This window comes from Monopterus albus, unplaced genomic scaffold, assembly GCF_001952655.1.
Source record: "Monopterus albus unplaced genomic scaffold, M_albus_1.0 scaffold360.1, whole genome shotgun sequence".
NCBI lineage: Eukaryota > Metazoa > Chordata > Actinopteri > Synbranchiformes > Synbranchidae > Monopterus > Monopterus albus.
In genome coordinates, this window is record NW_018128240.1 from 279,585 (window position 1) to 294,668 (window position 15,084).

The window sequence follows — 15,084 nt, forward strand, 5'->3', positions numbered from 1 at the left end:
CTGTTTCGTCTCCGTCCAACACGTTTTCATTAACTGGCAGGGACCAAAATGCGTTTTTGAAGCGTACCGTGCATTTTGCTAAGAGAAGGGACGAAGAAAGACAGGAGGAGAGCCGAGAAGACGGATGGAACTCGTGTCACCTGGCAGCGTGATCCCTCATTAAATTTAATGTAGCCTTTTAGTGGTCTATTTAACTGATGACAAAAGGCCACATGCCAGTGTGTGAACACACATCCACAGACTGAGAGCGTCACATAACAAATGTGTGTTTTCATAAGTCAAAGACAAAGATGCATGCATGTCTCCTAATCTAACTAAGTGAGATATTAACTGTGGCCACATTCAGAAGAATGCAGCCCACACAGTACTTTAGGCTTTATGCTGAACCTGCATCTCTTCCAGAAAGTGCACCTTCTACAAAGTCCACCATGTCTCCACAGACCAGGAAGCAGACCTGGAAAAGCCAACAATCTAATAAATAGTTTGAGTAATGTCTGCCCAAGTTAACAGCATGAGCTGTCAAATTCCAGTTGTCACACAAAGCATCACGTTGGTACTCATCGTAATGTGAACAGCCCACAGCATTGCCGTCACACGTAGGGGTGGTTCTGATAGCCAGTTCTATTTTGGATCCAGTTCCAAGTTGGTGTGGGTTCCTGAAGCGTCATGGCAAACCAACCCCTTACTGAACCTGTCATTTATGTTCTCCGTTTAGTTTACACTCTGGCCTCTCTGACAATACAGACGTCACCAAAGGGAAAAAACACAAACTTGTGCTAACTCAGCGACACTGTTGAAATATGTTATGCTATGTATGTACAACCAAACAACTGCATTATGTGATATTTGCAGGATGGTGCACTTGAAAAAAGGGGACAGGACACAGCCTCAAACCCTTTCTAAGAGCTGTAATCGACAGCATACACAGATATATTTGTAACTTTTCTTTAATGAAAAATTAGATTGTAATTAAAAATAAAACACTTTTAAAGTTTTACATTTCCATCTTTCTCACTCTTCTTCACAAACCTCCAACTAAAAATGAAGTGCAGTGTTTGCATGGACATAAACTGCATATTCATACTGCTTACATGAGAAAGCCGGGGAGTTTGTTCTGGCTTCCATTATGTAACCCTCGCAGAGGCCTGTCCACTGCACAGGTTAATGTCTGTGAGCAGTACAGACCGTGAAATATCTGTTACACCATACAGAAATAATGTGCAGGGTGGAGACAGGTACGTTATTTTCTCTATTTTGATGCATTACGTTGTATTATGATGTTTTACCATGGCCGTTCCTTTTTTGAGTTTTTCGTTTTTCTGTCAGGAGTTTGAACATCCCCAGGGAGAGAGGAGGAGGTGTGAGGCAAAGAGTATACAGCCTATATATATATATATACATACAAACACACACACAGTACTTATTTTATTTTCAGAAAGCAAACATATTGAAGTGTCAGCCAACAGCCTATAAGTAAGATTTCCAAGTTGAAGGAAAACGACGGCTTCTTACCCCATCACAAGGTGAGGATCGAGCCGAACTCATATCAGTACATCATACAGTTTCAGTTTTCCTTCTGTGATATGAAAATAAACCAAACCAGACAAGGATGCAGTGCATCCAGCAGCTCCAGGGAATCGAAGCTTCTTTAGGAAAAATCGGTGGCTGACAACATTGATGCTATTAAATGACAGTTAAGTGGTTAGAGCTTTGCTTTCTATCACCCAGCTACCACAGAATGTTTTATTGTTGGAAACAGGACTTTCAATTATGTCTTTGAAGCATATAAACTAATTATTTCAATTTCTATGACTTCACATTTGTCCTGAGAACACTTATTATATTGCATCTCTTTTCCACTGCAGCTGCCTGTTAATTGATTAAATTAACTGACAGCGCATCATTCTGCCGCAAGTGTTGAGCCTCTATTTTCCTGCCAGAGAAATTTCTGCGTTACCTCATTCGCAGTCGTTATGCAATTTTCCTCAGTCACATGACTACTTTTTGTTGCGCATTGGTGTGTTTGGTATTTTCCTTCCATGAATGAAGGAATGCGCTTACGCTAAGATGGGAGAGGCACCGCTGAGGCCTGCATATGCTAATTAGGCAGGACAGTGCAATTTTGGTGCTACTTTAAACCCGAAATAACGATAACACCTGGGCAGACCACATCTTGTCGCTGTCACAGGTTTATTTGCAATTTTCCTGACAAGCGCATAAGCTGGGAAGCATAAGATCATCTACACATGTGTACTTTATCGCCCGTTTCACAGCACCAGAGGGCAAATATTTCAATCAACAGGCATTTAAGTGGCACTGAAATTTGGTCTGGTAGATACCGACTGTATAGGTTTCAGTACCCATCCCCTACTCTTAAATCCACAGCTGATCTGCTGGAGTTCACCCTGAATAATTTACTGTGTATCATGAAGATTATTTTTTGAACAATATAAATAAACTAGTCTTCAGTATGAGGCTATAGATATGAACATGGTCAAACAGTGCTGGCGCGTCAGGACGCACCATCTGTAACCTACTTACAGGCTGCAGCCAGAGCTGATGTGCAGCTGGTGTTTGGGAATCCATAGCTAGAGGATCAGAGACTGGTCAGTGATATTAGCAGACTGCTGAGGGAATATTTATGTGCCATACTTCTACATAAACAGCTTTGTCACTGTTAGTTTTGGAATGGAGCATATAACTGGCAGGAGAAGATGACACAGGGAAAGAATCTTTCCTCTCATATAGTTCCACTTCCTGGCATCAGTGACATCAGTCAGTCAGGTTTGTGTCCTGCTGGTTTGACTGATTTGATTCATAATTAAAGCCAGGCTGGACTCCACCTATTCACAATGGATTCCGCTCTCTAATAATCTATTCCACCCCGATTACAAAATGCACCCGCTAACGCCTGGCTGCATCTGTGGTCACCAAAATAGCAAAACACCATTGAACATGCCCATATTCACCTTGGGCATCGAGACATGAGTTTAGTGCAGCGCCCTTTTGCAGGAAAACAGAGCCCTTGGTGTTCTTGCTCTTTTAGGGTCTATTCAGGTCGACTGCATTTTGGATAGAGGCTAATAATCCTCAGATCAATTTGGGTCAGGTCTGGCTGTGCTTGGTCCACCTCAGACTGGGTCTTTTTTGAAGCCTTGCCTGAACTGATGCAATATATAACAGTGGCTAAACTAACAGTTAGATTTAAGTGACGTGATGTGATGCAGTGTCCTGTTACATGATTTTATCTGTTGGCTATTTTCTGTGGCCATGGTGTGATGTACCAGTAACCGGTAGCGACCTACATCCATGCAGCTGAGGTGATATTTATACATGGGTCTGTCTGGCAAAAGAAAGAGGGTCATTACAACACAATCAGTGTTGAAATGTGGCTAGCCTCTGAATTAGGACATTCTGAAAAGCACTGAAATCTCAGACACTGGTCCATTAATTTTGCTTCTTGTGACCTCGATGGAGGGATTTGCAGATTATGACCAGCCTCTCTGAAACGCTGGCTGCCTAACCTCATTTCTGTGCTGCTGTGGTCTTCTGCTAATCTTCCCAACAGCAGATTATGTTTGCTACTTGGCCAGACAGGGTGGGACTGGTACTACAGCTGTGAATTTAGGCTCTCTGCTGAGAGGCATGGATGAAGTCTCCTTCTCCACTGCTCTGATTCACTCTGAAATAGGCATCAATAGACATGTATAATCAATGTAGTCGACTAGAACCAATAAAATTAGCTCCAGGCTAATTCAATGTTGGTGACGTCAGCGTGTGTGTTTTCTAGCGTTCTTCTCTGGCCTACTAGAGCCGAGCGTGTCGGCCACCCGTGGCTCCCTCCACACATGAATGGGATAAAATAAAATGACTCTACAGCTCTTCTAGATTCAGAAAAACTGCATGTACAGTTTTATAGCCACTCCTTTCTCAGCGATGATTTATGGGCAAGTCTTTTTGGGACTCGTCTGGTTGTTACTTACCTATTTAATGTTAGTGTTGAAAGCCATGTTGCTTCACACTGTATTCAAATACTGCTAAGGGCACTGAACATACATAGTAGTAAATAATAACCTGCTAGTCACAATGATCCTAAAACAAAATCAAGCTAGCTTTAAAAGCTGATAGCTAAATAAGAGCCATTGAGTAACGGTGCAGTTCCAAATCCAAACGGTTGATTACATGTTTCAGTAACTGACAGATTATTCAACTATCAACACAGTCATTAGTTGCAGCCCTATTCTGGGATGAGTGTCTCAAAAGATGTGTCTTTCCTGCTACACAGGGACAGATGTCTATCTTCTGTCCCAGTTTCTCCGCCCACTCCACTTCCTCTCTGTTTCTGCTCTTTCATTGCTATTCTTTGAGCCTGTCGAGAGATGTCCTGTATGTCTGTTCATGAACGCCTAGTCAGTAAAGCTGGGATGCTGTTTTATTACTGTCATCATCATTATTTGGTGGGTCTGGCTAGGGAAATAGCAACCCAGACTCACAGCAAAATGTATAACTGCTATATGCTGGTGCGCAATGCAAAAAGTGCTAGTCTCACACGAACATCTGAAAGACTGTGACATTGCAATGCTTTTCTTAATTGAAAATGTAAACAAAATTCATTGAAACTGAAAGTAATAGGTTAGGTTTAGGCACAGAAACTACACTGCATGGTTAACAGGCACACAAACTACATGATTACGGTCAGTAAAGGGCCCTGGGGTCGGTTAAAACCCTTAAAACACAGCGTCAGACATAGGATACAATCTCCAGGTTTTTGCATGAGAGTCAGCTGTTTGTTTGACCCATCCACCTCCAACTACCAGCTTCATGATAAAGTTCTAAACCGCACAGCTTCAACAGACTCTACATGTTAGCTTGCTGACCCAGACTCCAGTCCAGTTGATGGCGGTAATGCACCATTTCCTTGTCTAACAATAACCATAAAAGGCCAAGAAGAAGAACATGAAGCAGGGCACTGGACTGCAATGCAACAAACATGTCACAATTTTGCAGCTGCTGTTTTGACACTGCTATGTTTTACGCCGTGGACCAACATAGGTATTCTACATTTTGCTGTGAGACCGGGCTGGAAATAAACAAAACACTACCTCTGGCTGCACTCAGGCCCACTGTGCCTCCTAAGGCAGAAAGCTGCTGCAAATACCAGCAGGCTGCCAGAATGTTCAGAGTGGTCTTCCATTTTTAGAGGTACAGTGCCAGGTAATATCGCTGTCACCCATGAATGATTACCTTAAAGGCGTTGGTGAAAGGAAGGAGAAAAATAAGGGCTCTGTGGGGTAATACAACAGATTTTTTCTCTTCCTCTCATTTACTAATTCATTTTCTTGCCAGCTGCCTGGCACCTTCAGCATTTAGGCTTAAATGAAGCTCTGCAGTGTGAAGTGGACACACACACTTAAGGCAGCTGTGGTTTCCCATCTATTCTAGTATATCTGTCACCACAAAACATGCATATTACTTGACTTAATGCTCTCATCAGTCTTTTGGTGGTGGGAACATCTAGAACGACTCGGGGGTGCAGTGCTGCAGGGCACTTTCTACTGCTCTCAGTCGGGCCGGGCAGGCAGAGCATCCTCTCAGGCTGCAATTTCTGCTACATTTAATTTAGGTTATAGATGAAGAGTCACAGTGTCTAAAAGGCCCAGTCCACAATATCGATTTATCCACTGCAATCGTGCAGTATAGAGGGAGACAAGACAAAGATAAAGGAACAAGTATTATTTTAAAAAGTTGCTAATCCTCAAACAAAAGAGCTTGTACTTTGTAAAATGAGTCACCAATCTTTAAATATTTTATGGTGAGAGCTTAAAGAATAGGTTAACATTTTCTCAAGTTTGTCTTAAAACAATGATCATATCCACAGTAAAACAGTTTATGCTTAATGTGATCATTCCCACCGTCCACACTGGACAGTAACACATCCCTTCTAGACATGCAGGGACAAAACCCGTCATAGTCCCACAATGATACTGAGAAATTCTTGTCTCGCGATATTGCAAAATTGTATCCCTACAAGACGAAAAGATGGAAAAACAAATTAAAAAGTGAAAGTAATGAGTGAGACAGAACAATTCAATAACACAAAGTCACAGACTTTGTTTGTAGGTTTTCACCATAACACAAATGTGAAGTTTGACAATAGAAAGACAAACTGAAAATGCCAGAAAGGCTACAGATCTGACAAATGAATGTTTTTCTGATTATTTGCCAGCTTTAGTACATAACAACACTGCACATTCCTACTGCAACAACCAGTGTGTAATTACAGTCTTAATGAATGTTGTACAGTCCTGAGGCTTGTGGGAGTCAGTGACGTTCAATACGGTCCCAATGCTTACTCAGCAGACAACGCCACCTCAGGAGAAAGGAGACAACCAAGCACTCAAAACTGGTCCCCACACTCCAAGGGCAGAGAGATATCCTGAGTTTGTGAAAAGGCTCTTAATGTTTTATGGAAAAGTTTCTGTCAGCTGTGGCTGCCTGAATTTCACGGAGCACATTTTCATACACGGCGCCTTTGTTTGTTACCAGCAACACAGTGTGTCAGATAAGAACAGGTCCGCCCACTCGCTCTCTGAGGACGACAACTCGGACCACCTTGGGTCAATTCTTCCTTTTTCTGTTTCCTCTCAAGTGCAGCTCTGAGTGAGAAGAGGGAGCTTTTCTGGTCTTTTTTCCTTCCCCCTCCCGCTGTGTCAGATCACAGACTGATCCATCTCGACCCCCAGAGACACAATTACCTGTCTTTCTTGTTCCACCTCATCCTCTGCTCCTCCTCTACCTCTTCACAGACAAGTCAATTTGTTCTGGCCATCCTGACTCACACACAAACATAAGCTACCAATCCTCGCTTTCTAAAATTAGTACACTGTACCCACCACCTGCCTCCACCTCCACCAGTTACACATCCAACAAGCTATTGATCCAACTGTAACTCTGGGGTGAATAATATCATCTCCTGCAAAGCATTTTGCTGAAAAATGGTCACCCCAGAAATTGTATCTTAGGAAATGCTACAAAGCAGTGAGATTAATAATTCCCCAACGTTCTGAATTTTCTCTCTGATACTATCACCATCTCTCTGGCAAAGACATCTCACTGAAAACAAGCCAAGGAAATAATTTCTTTTTGGATAAATATCATCCTGAAGGCGTGATGCATCATGTGGTGCAGAACCAGAAGCAGCAAGACAATTTTGGACAAAGAGCAAAGGAAAGAAAAAGGACCAAATCTTCCTGACAAAATAAAAAACCTTTTGACATCATTAAGAAAACAGCTACTGGCAGCGACTGCGTTCTGTTGTCTGCTGTTGTATTGTCCTTAACCCTCAGAAGAATACCGAGTTGCAAAAAAGCCAGTTGGGAGTTTTGACTGTGGATCTGCTCCAGGACTCTGCCCATCCCCTGCGCTCCAGCTCCACTGCTCTTTGCTGTTGAAGCTGAAGATCTCCGGGTGGCGACCGAGGCTCTGAGACCTCCCTGGAAGAGGAGGCCAGCGAGGCTGCCACAAAGCCTCTCATCTCCCAACAGGAGTTATTATCCACAACTCTGCTGCAGCCAGAGATACCAGGCAGAGGACTGGACAAAGGCCATGACAGATGGCTGCCTCTATGCAGCGCTCAACTCTTTGCTTAATTCTTGGATACACACAGACGCAGAAAAAACAGAAAGTAAAACCCCGGCAAATTTCAGACTTTAATGTTGTGTGAACAGTTTCAGCCCTTGCAGGATGTTTATTCTGCAGAAAAACATGGAGTCAGTGTTTATCTCAACTGCTTTCAATGCCAACAACAAGCCCGAGCCATACCTACACCGCTCCGCTGCCAAACACAAGGCCAGCACTGTATTAATGTTTTTGAAGGATTTATGAGACTTTGTTAAGAAGCATGACATTTATCTTCATCTTTATCTAAGTCCTTACTACACAGACACTAAGTATTCAACAAACTTGGAAAAATCTGCATCTATCAAAAGTTGTGAAATGAGCCTCCCCAACATCCTGATTTAGCGCTGATGTGCCAGGTCAGAGGAGTACAGTAGTCTCAAAACTGACAGTGGAAGAGATGTGTACGACATAGCACATGTTAATCTGCTGGAGGAAACTCGGCCAGCATTACACAAGAGAGAATACACCATTACGCCATTTAAGATAAAAACGGAATTTTAACACGAGACACAGCGTGATTGATGAGTAAGGGGCTGCAGAGGTAATTTACAGCTGTGTTGGCGCTGCCTGGATCACAGCCTCCACTGGCTTCTGTCCAAATCCATCTGAGCAAAGTGCTGTTCAAATAAGCTCCTTATTATCATGTCTGAGGAGAGGAAGCTGGGAAATACTGCACGGTGGCCATTATCTGCTGAGCGGTAACGCTGCCAACTCAAAGAGCAGCTTCCTGTCCCATACGAGGTAGACGCCAAATCTCCCCAGTCGTCCCATGGTCCTTGAAATTAATGTAGAAAAGGAGACTGTCCTTCAGGCCTGTGTAGGGTCAAGCTGCAGTGATGGGTGCAATCTGCCCTGCTGTAACACCCTCGAGAATGGCAATTAATTCTTCCTGGGACACTGTTCTGTTGCACTACAGGTCATTCTACTTGTAGAGAGGTCAAGAGAGACAAGAGAAATTTCACCAACCGATTTCAGCAGATTAAAGTTAAGACTTTGTAAAGCCTGTTTAAATAACGGACTACAATTCTGTTTTCACAAGAACATTGAAGCTTAAAAATATTTATTAAGGCAATTAAACAGCCATATATATTTTAAATTATTGTCTTTCAGTCCTATGTCCAAAGGAAACATGACACCTCTCTGTAGGCCTTTGTACTGGAATTGCACACAATGTCAATGTATGAAGACCATTCTCCCATTTACCTCCATCATTGGCTGAGTGTTTAGTGACTAGCGGGCAGGAGTGTATTCACCTCTACTACTCACACCCCCTCACCCCTTCCCCTAGCTTCTTCTCTGTAAGCAGTCTCTTCATGCTGCTGCTAGGTCTGGCTGTGTTCAGCGTGGGAGGCCGGATGCTGCCGAGGGGAAAGAGGACAGATGTGGCTTACATAATGATCAGCAAATCAGTTATCTCAGCTGCCCTAATCCTGCTAGCATCCCCCCCATACATCTCCCTATGGCTGCCTCGTCCTGCTGTGCCAAGCTTTACCGTGCGTGTCGAGCCCTAGAACCCAAGACACGTTCTTCCCTGGAAGGGCAAATCAGTGGGTTCAGTGAGAAAAACTTTTACAGCGCCCCTGAAAGGCTGCTATCAGCATTTATCAGTAAGTGGGCAATCAGGCCACAGGGTGATACAGTCATGGCCAAAAATATCGGCACCCCTATATTTCTGTCATATCACACACCACAAATTCTTTGGTATTCTCATGTTTATTTCTTTAGTTTGCATTGGAACAAAACAAAAAGCTGAGAAAAAGCCAAATCTGATCCATGATGTGAAATGAAATGGGCATAGACAATGCTTTGTCAGGAGGACCCCTCATCAGTGCCTGGTTCATAATGGGATAACATGCTGTACCAACTTGTTTCAGGTCACTGCTTTATATCAGTGCTGACACAATGAAAAGAATCAGATCACTTCAGCAGTTAAATGACTCACAAACGAAGCAGAAATGACTCATCAGAGTCGAGATTAAAATGCAGAAAGAAGCCACATCCTTAAAAGATCCATTCATATTTTGTCAATTATTTCCCATTATGTCTAACTACATGAACAGTTTTGGTTTTATTGTGCCAGGTTTTGAGATATCTGAGACATTTCTGCTGCTGTTCCAGTGCAATGGAGACAAGGACAATTTTGTTTGTGGTGCTCAAAAACTGAAAAGACCCATTATGTTTATTCATTACATTAAATCATTTGACTAAATAAAAACACCAAATGTTCTTTTAGATTCCAATATCTACAACATGAGACCTGACTGCTTTTCTCTGTCTCAGAAAAAACTCAAAAGTCAAATTAATAGCTTTTTGGATGGAGCTTTCCAACAGATTTCCAGGAATATGTTACCTTAGGCTTTTGCACTAGCAATCAGCATGTACTGTATATGTTTATGGGAAATGTATACAATTAACAGCAAACTAGAATTACCGCTTTGTGGTTGTGTGCCGCCACCAACCAGTCAAGTTCGTGGAATAGGATAGATGTGAAGTCAGTGACCTTGACTTTTCACCACCAAAATCTAATCAGTTCATCCTTGAGTTCAAGTGGATGTTTGTGCCAAACAAAAAGGCATTCCCAAGATATCACATTCACTTCTCCCAGCTGCAACTATCATCGGCACAGAGGCATTAAAAAACCTGCCACCGATGACTTTACTTACACTGGATAATCCAGAGACATTACTGTGGACATTTTCATTGGAAGCACCAGATAAAGTAGATCCAGTCTCCATGAAATGCGTCGACACCAGGACTGATACTTTTCCAATAGCCACGCTGTTCTTGTGGTTTTTCGGCGTAATTTAACTAATGTTTTGAGCTGCACAAATCAAATCCCATTGGCCTCCACAGTCTAAAACTTTGGAGAACAATTCCCATTTTGAAATGATTATACAGAATTTTTGTGCCATCAACCCCGAATCACTGGATTTGTCCAAAATCAGCAGGACAGTTTTACAGAACAGAATCGTGATCCTCTTGTCGATATCTGTGATACCACAGCTCAACAGTGAATCATACATGAATGTGTGTGCAACCTCAAACATCATTAAGAGCTCTTCTCTGCTTCCCAGACTGACATGCAGTGCAAAGGTGTGAAAACACAAATGACCCACTCTGACCCTCTTCCCACAGAGAAAAAAGAACGGGCTCCTTTCACTCCGCTGTAATCCTCTGCTGAACTGATTCTCTGACTATTAGTTTCACCTGCTGCTGGTGCCTTTAGCATTGCTGACATCAGTGACATCTCGAGTCTCTCTTGACTGGCAGCGTTGTTGAACTTTAGAACAAACAATGAGTTCTTTTTGTCCCCCACAGCGTGACATGTTCTCCATGAGCTTAATTCACGTGTCAGTTGAAAGCAACTACTGCTCATCATATTTCCACAAGCAGCTACACAAGTGAATCACCAATTAGCAGCGTGTTATATTTCCTAGGTTTGCATCCACCATTTCTATATAAATCAATTAGTTCTAAGGGCATAATACGACATTGTATTGCAGTATAAAGATACTAAATAGTTATTCTGTGCACCACTTAAGCATCACTTGCGAACACTATGAATGACCGCACAGGAGAAGTTATTTTGGTCGGCGTGTTTGCTAGCATGTTACTGGCCAGCCTGCTTCATAGTTCACTAGCCTGAATCATAGATCACTCGGCCTGTCCATAGTTATATGAAGAGATAAAATGTGTGTACTTCTGCAATATGTTATATCTTAGTATTTAGCTCAGATTACAATACAAGCTGGTCTGTATGACTGAACTGAGGCCTTAATAGATGTTGAATTATTCATAAGTAGGATTATAGGAGTGTTATTCAGCAAAAAACAACACATTCAGCAAACCAGCAGCTTCAGTGATGGCAGTGTTAATGTTAAATTACATTGGAATGGTACTACATTGCATCAGCTACCACCTCAGTCATTTCCCGAGCTTGGAAAAAATCCCAGCTTTTATAGCTTATTTAATTTACCGTCTCCTCGCTCGCTCTCTCTCGTCTTCCCTCGCACCGTTTTGCATCCTTAATTAACACCAATGGAAGACTTAAAAAGACAAGGGGGAAAAGGGAAATTTCCTCATCAATGGCATCACCTGCTGTTCCTACAAGCAGCTCAGTAAGGCAGTCCATGGTCTAGTGGAGCAAAAAATGCAGCAATTTCTTCTGGAGACAGCACGTCAATCTTCAAACGGCTGATCTCAGTTCAAATCCTTGCACTGAAACTCTCTGAACTGTGCACGTCTACTGCAAAATGAAACGAAGCCGTTACACTCCACGGGGAAGCAGGGCAGCAGTAGCCTGATGGTAAGAGGCCAACGGTTTCATTCTGGAAACCCGGTAGTTGGAATCATGACTGTGGCTGAGAAAAGCAGAACAAAGCCCACGCTACACCAGCAAAGGTTGCCGAGGTGCCAGTGAGCAAAGAGCTAAAACATTCATAATCACAAAGTTTTTATTGCTACCAATCTTGTGCTCTTTAAGCTAAAAATCACACACTAAATGTAATATATTCACATGGCCAGCCTTAGTGGTCCGACTGCTTTGGGTTCTGCCACATCTATACTCTTCTGCAAGTTGCACAGAGCGGACAGGCGGTCATGAGTTGTCACTTCCGCTCACAATTATGGATTTAAATTTAGTCAGCTGAGGAGTTATTTTCTCCTATTACTAGTTTATTTCCTGTGCAATGTGTTTCCAGGTAGGTGGCTAATCAGAAGAATACTTCAAAGAACAGGAAATGCAAAGAAAAGGAACTTCTCTCTCTAGCGTTTTTATTCTTGACAAACATTCTTGTGTGAACAACCAACTGCAACAGAGAGAAGGTTTCCCTATGGACTGTAATCCCCATATTTAACCAATTCTGTATCTCACTCCTCTTCCTGATGCCCAGTTTCTCTCCCTTCAAGTGTGCACTTTGTACAGACTAGTTTTGATCTAGCTCCAGTTTGTGACTCTCATGTATTCTGTACACTGAAGTCACAGCGATGATCTTCTGTGAAATTACAAAATTGAGACTTGCCAAATGTTTTAACCATGTACCGTCGTTGGATAGCACTTGACCAAATCCTGAAGGTATTTTCCAAATCCTCATAAACTAACAGTCAAAAATAATCCAGTCCAGTCCAGGAAAAATATCATTTTAATCAGTTCCTCAGGTCATACCGTTTCTTTTCAGTTAAGAAACGATGGCAAAAGGAAATGACATCGTCTCTCTTTTTTTCTGAACTTTGAGCATGAATTTTACTATGAAAATCCTATTATATTATTACTATTGTATTATTGAAAATTAAGTGAAATTATTATTGAAATAGTTTAAATAATGCATTCACGAAGTCGAGCCACTTTCACTCAAAGCCAGAATAACCACGTCATTTCTTTTTCTTTATATATAAAAAGAATAGACGGAGCCGAGAAACAAATTAATATGATAATTTTCCTGGACTGGACCACATTATTTTTAATTCCACATATTTAGAAGAGTCTATGAGGATTCATGAAATATCTCCGGTATTAGGTTGAGTGTAGCGAAACAACGGTATGGGATTAAAACTGTCAGCAGATCTCAATTCCACAGGTTAACAGAAGATTATCTTTGTGACTTGAGGGTATTTAATACATGAGACACAAGCTGGGGCTTGTATCTGATCGAGCATCACTTTAAGCAGTGGTGGGCAGTGCCAGCATTACAATAAACATACTCGTACCACACCGCCAGAGCTTGTGTGTGTGAACACTGGTCAATACTACAACCGCTGCTAAAGCTGTGTTACTTCAAAATCAATGTATTTTTAACAGAAACAAATGATGTGTGACAATCACAAGCTAAGACAAACAGGCATATCCCACATTACAGTGTCACAGTAGTAGTTACTCCTCTGAGACTCGTTTGGCTAATGTGGGCTTAATGACAAACACTAAAGAACAAGCTTTAATAAACTCAGAGTGATTTACATGAGCCAAGTTATGATGTTGCTCCAGCAGAAAGAGTTTTTCATTGAGCCATTCTTAATCCCTGAACTTGAAACAAGGTTCCCCATTTACACTGGTTTCTGATTCAGGTTACTGCCCAACAAGAAGACGAACTACATTACTGAGAAGAATGTGAACACACCACTGTGCTCGGAGGGGCTGCTGTGTTGTTAGAAGACACAGCTGAGTGCAAAGAACATACAGCAGAAGCACTGTGCCTCAGGTTAAATGGCTCATCTGTTATGGACAGTTCCCCCTTTTCCCATGATGCTCGTCTGATTTAACTGTCATGTCTGTAAAATGACTGCGGTTTGCATTATGACCTGATCTTTACTGCTGGGCAGTCATGCAGGTGATGTGGAAAAGATGTTGCTTTGTCTTTTGTACTCCTGCGCACACAGCTTTTATCTCATATGCACAAAGCCCACAGCACCCTGCCTTTAAATGAACTGCATGGGTACCAGCTACAGAAAGGGACACACATCAAAGTGTACTGCTGGAGGAAGACACAGGATAATCCCTCTGGAAAGACCGCAGATAAAGATAAATTTACCACAGGTCAAAAGAAACACGCTGTCCCAGCCAACAGCAACATGAGGTGAAGAGCTCCGGTCACGGGAACACGTTTTAAATGTTAATAAGTAACCAGGAATATTTTACAGCTCAGAGTTAGCTGATTAATAAGAGGAACAGTAACAATAGGTGACCGTTCATTCATGTGTCATCAAGATTACCAGCAACCGATAAGAGGTCCAAGGGTCAGGACCAGTGTTCAGACAGAACAAGACAAAGATGTACAACAGGATAGAGTTCTGTGTAAAATCTGACTGACCTCGTACCACACACTGTACAGAAAGCATACAGTTCTTCAAATCACATTACTATGGAGAAGTGCAAGCTACAAGCATACAGTCTGAGTAACTTGCAGCACACCTGTCCTGATCTTGGAGAGCTGAATGCAGCACGGCCACTTGTCTGCCCCAGTGGCAAGATGTGGTGCTGCAACAAAAACTCACTTGGGCCTGGAAAACATTTTCTCCACCTCATCAGACCTTAACAGAACACCTCACACTGCACTTAGGCTCAGTCACTGCCCTTTATATCATCAGGTTTTAGTGACAGTAGCAGCATGGCTGGTTCGATGGATGGCAATGGCATTTGATGGCTGGTCTGTCCAGACTTATATAGCTCAATAACTACTAGATGGATTGCCACAAGAATCTGTATGGACCTCCACTGTCTCCAGGATAAGAACAAGGTTTGATAGCATTTTATCAAATTTGAATTCAGTCCTGAATCCTTTTATCGAACAGCTTTCCAGTGTGGCCATTTGGAACAGCTACAGCAACTAATCTGTGATGTGGTAGGACAAAGCATTGTACAAAACAGCTTTTATTTAGTTGGGAGATGTCCAAAAAATAGATTTATAAAAG

At 42.2% G+C, this 15,084-nt stretch overlaps 1 protein-coding gene across 1 annotated transcript in view; it reads right to left on the reverse strand.

Annotated features, from left to right (window-relative positions):
• Positions 1–15,084, reverse strand: part of galnt10 (UDP-N-acetyl-alpha-D-galactosamine:polypeptide N-acetylgalactosaminyltransferase 10 (GalNAc-T10)) — an 80,425-nt gene that overhangs the window by 55,516 nt on the left and 9,825 nt on the right. The gene's annotated exons all lie outside the window — the stretch shown is intronic.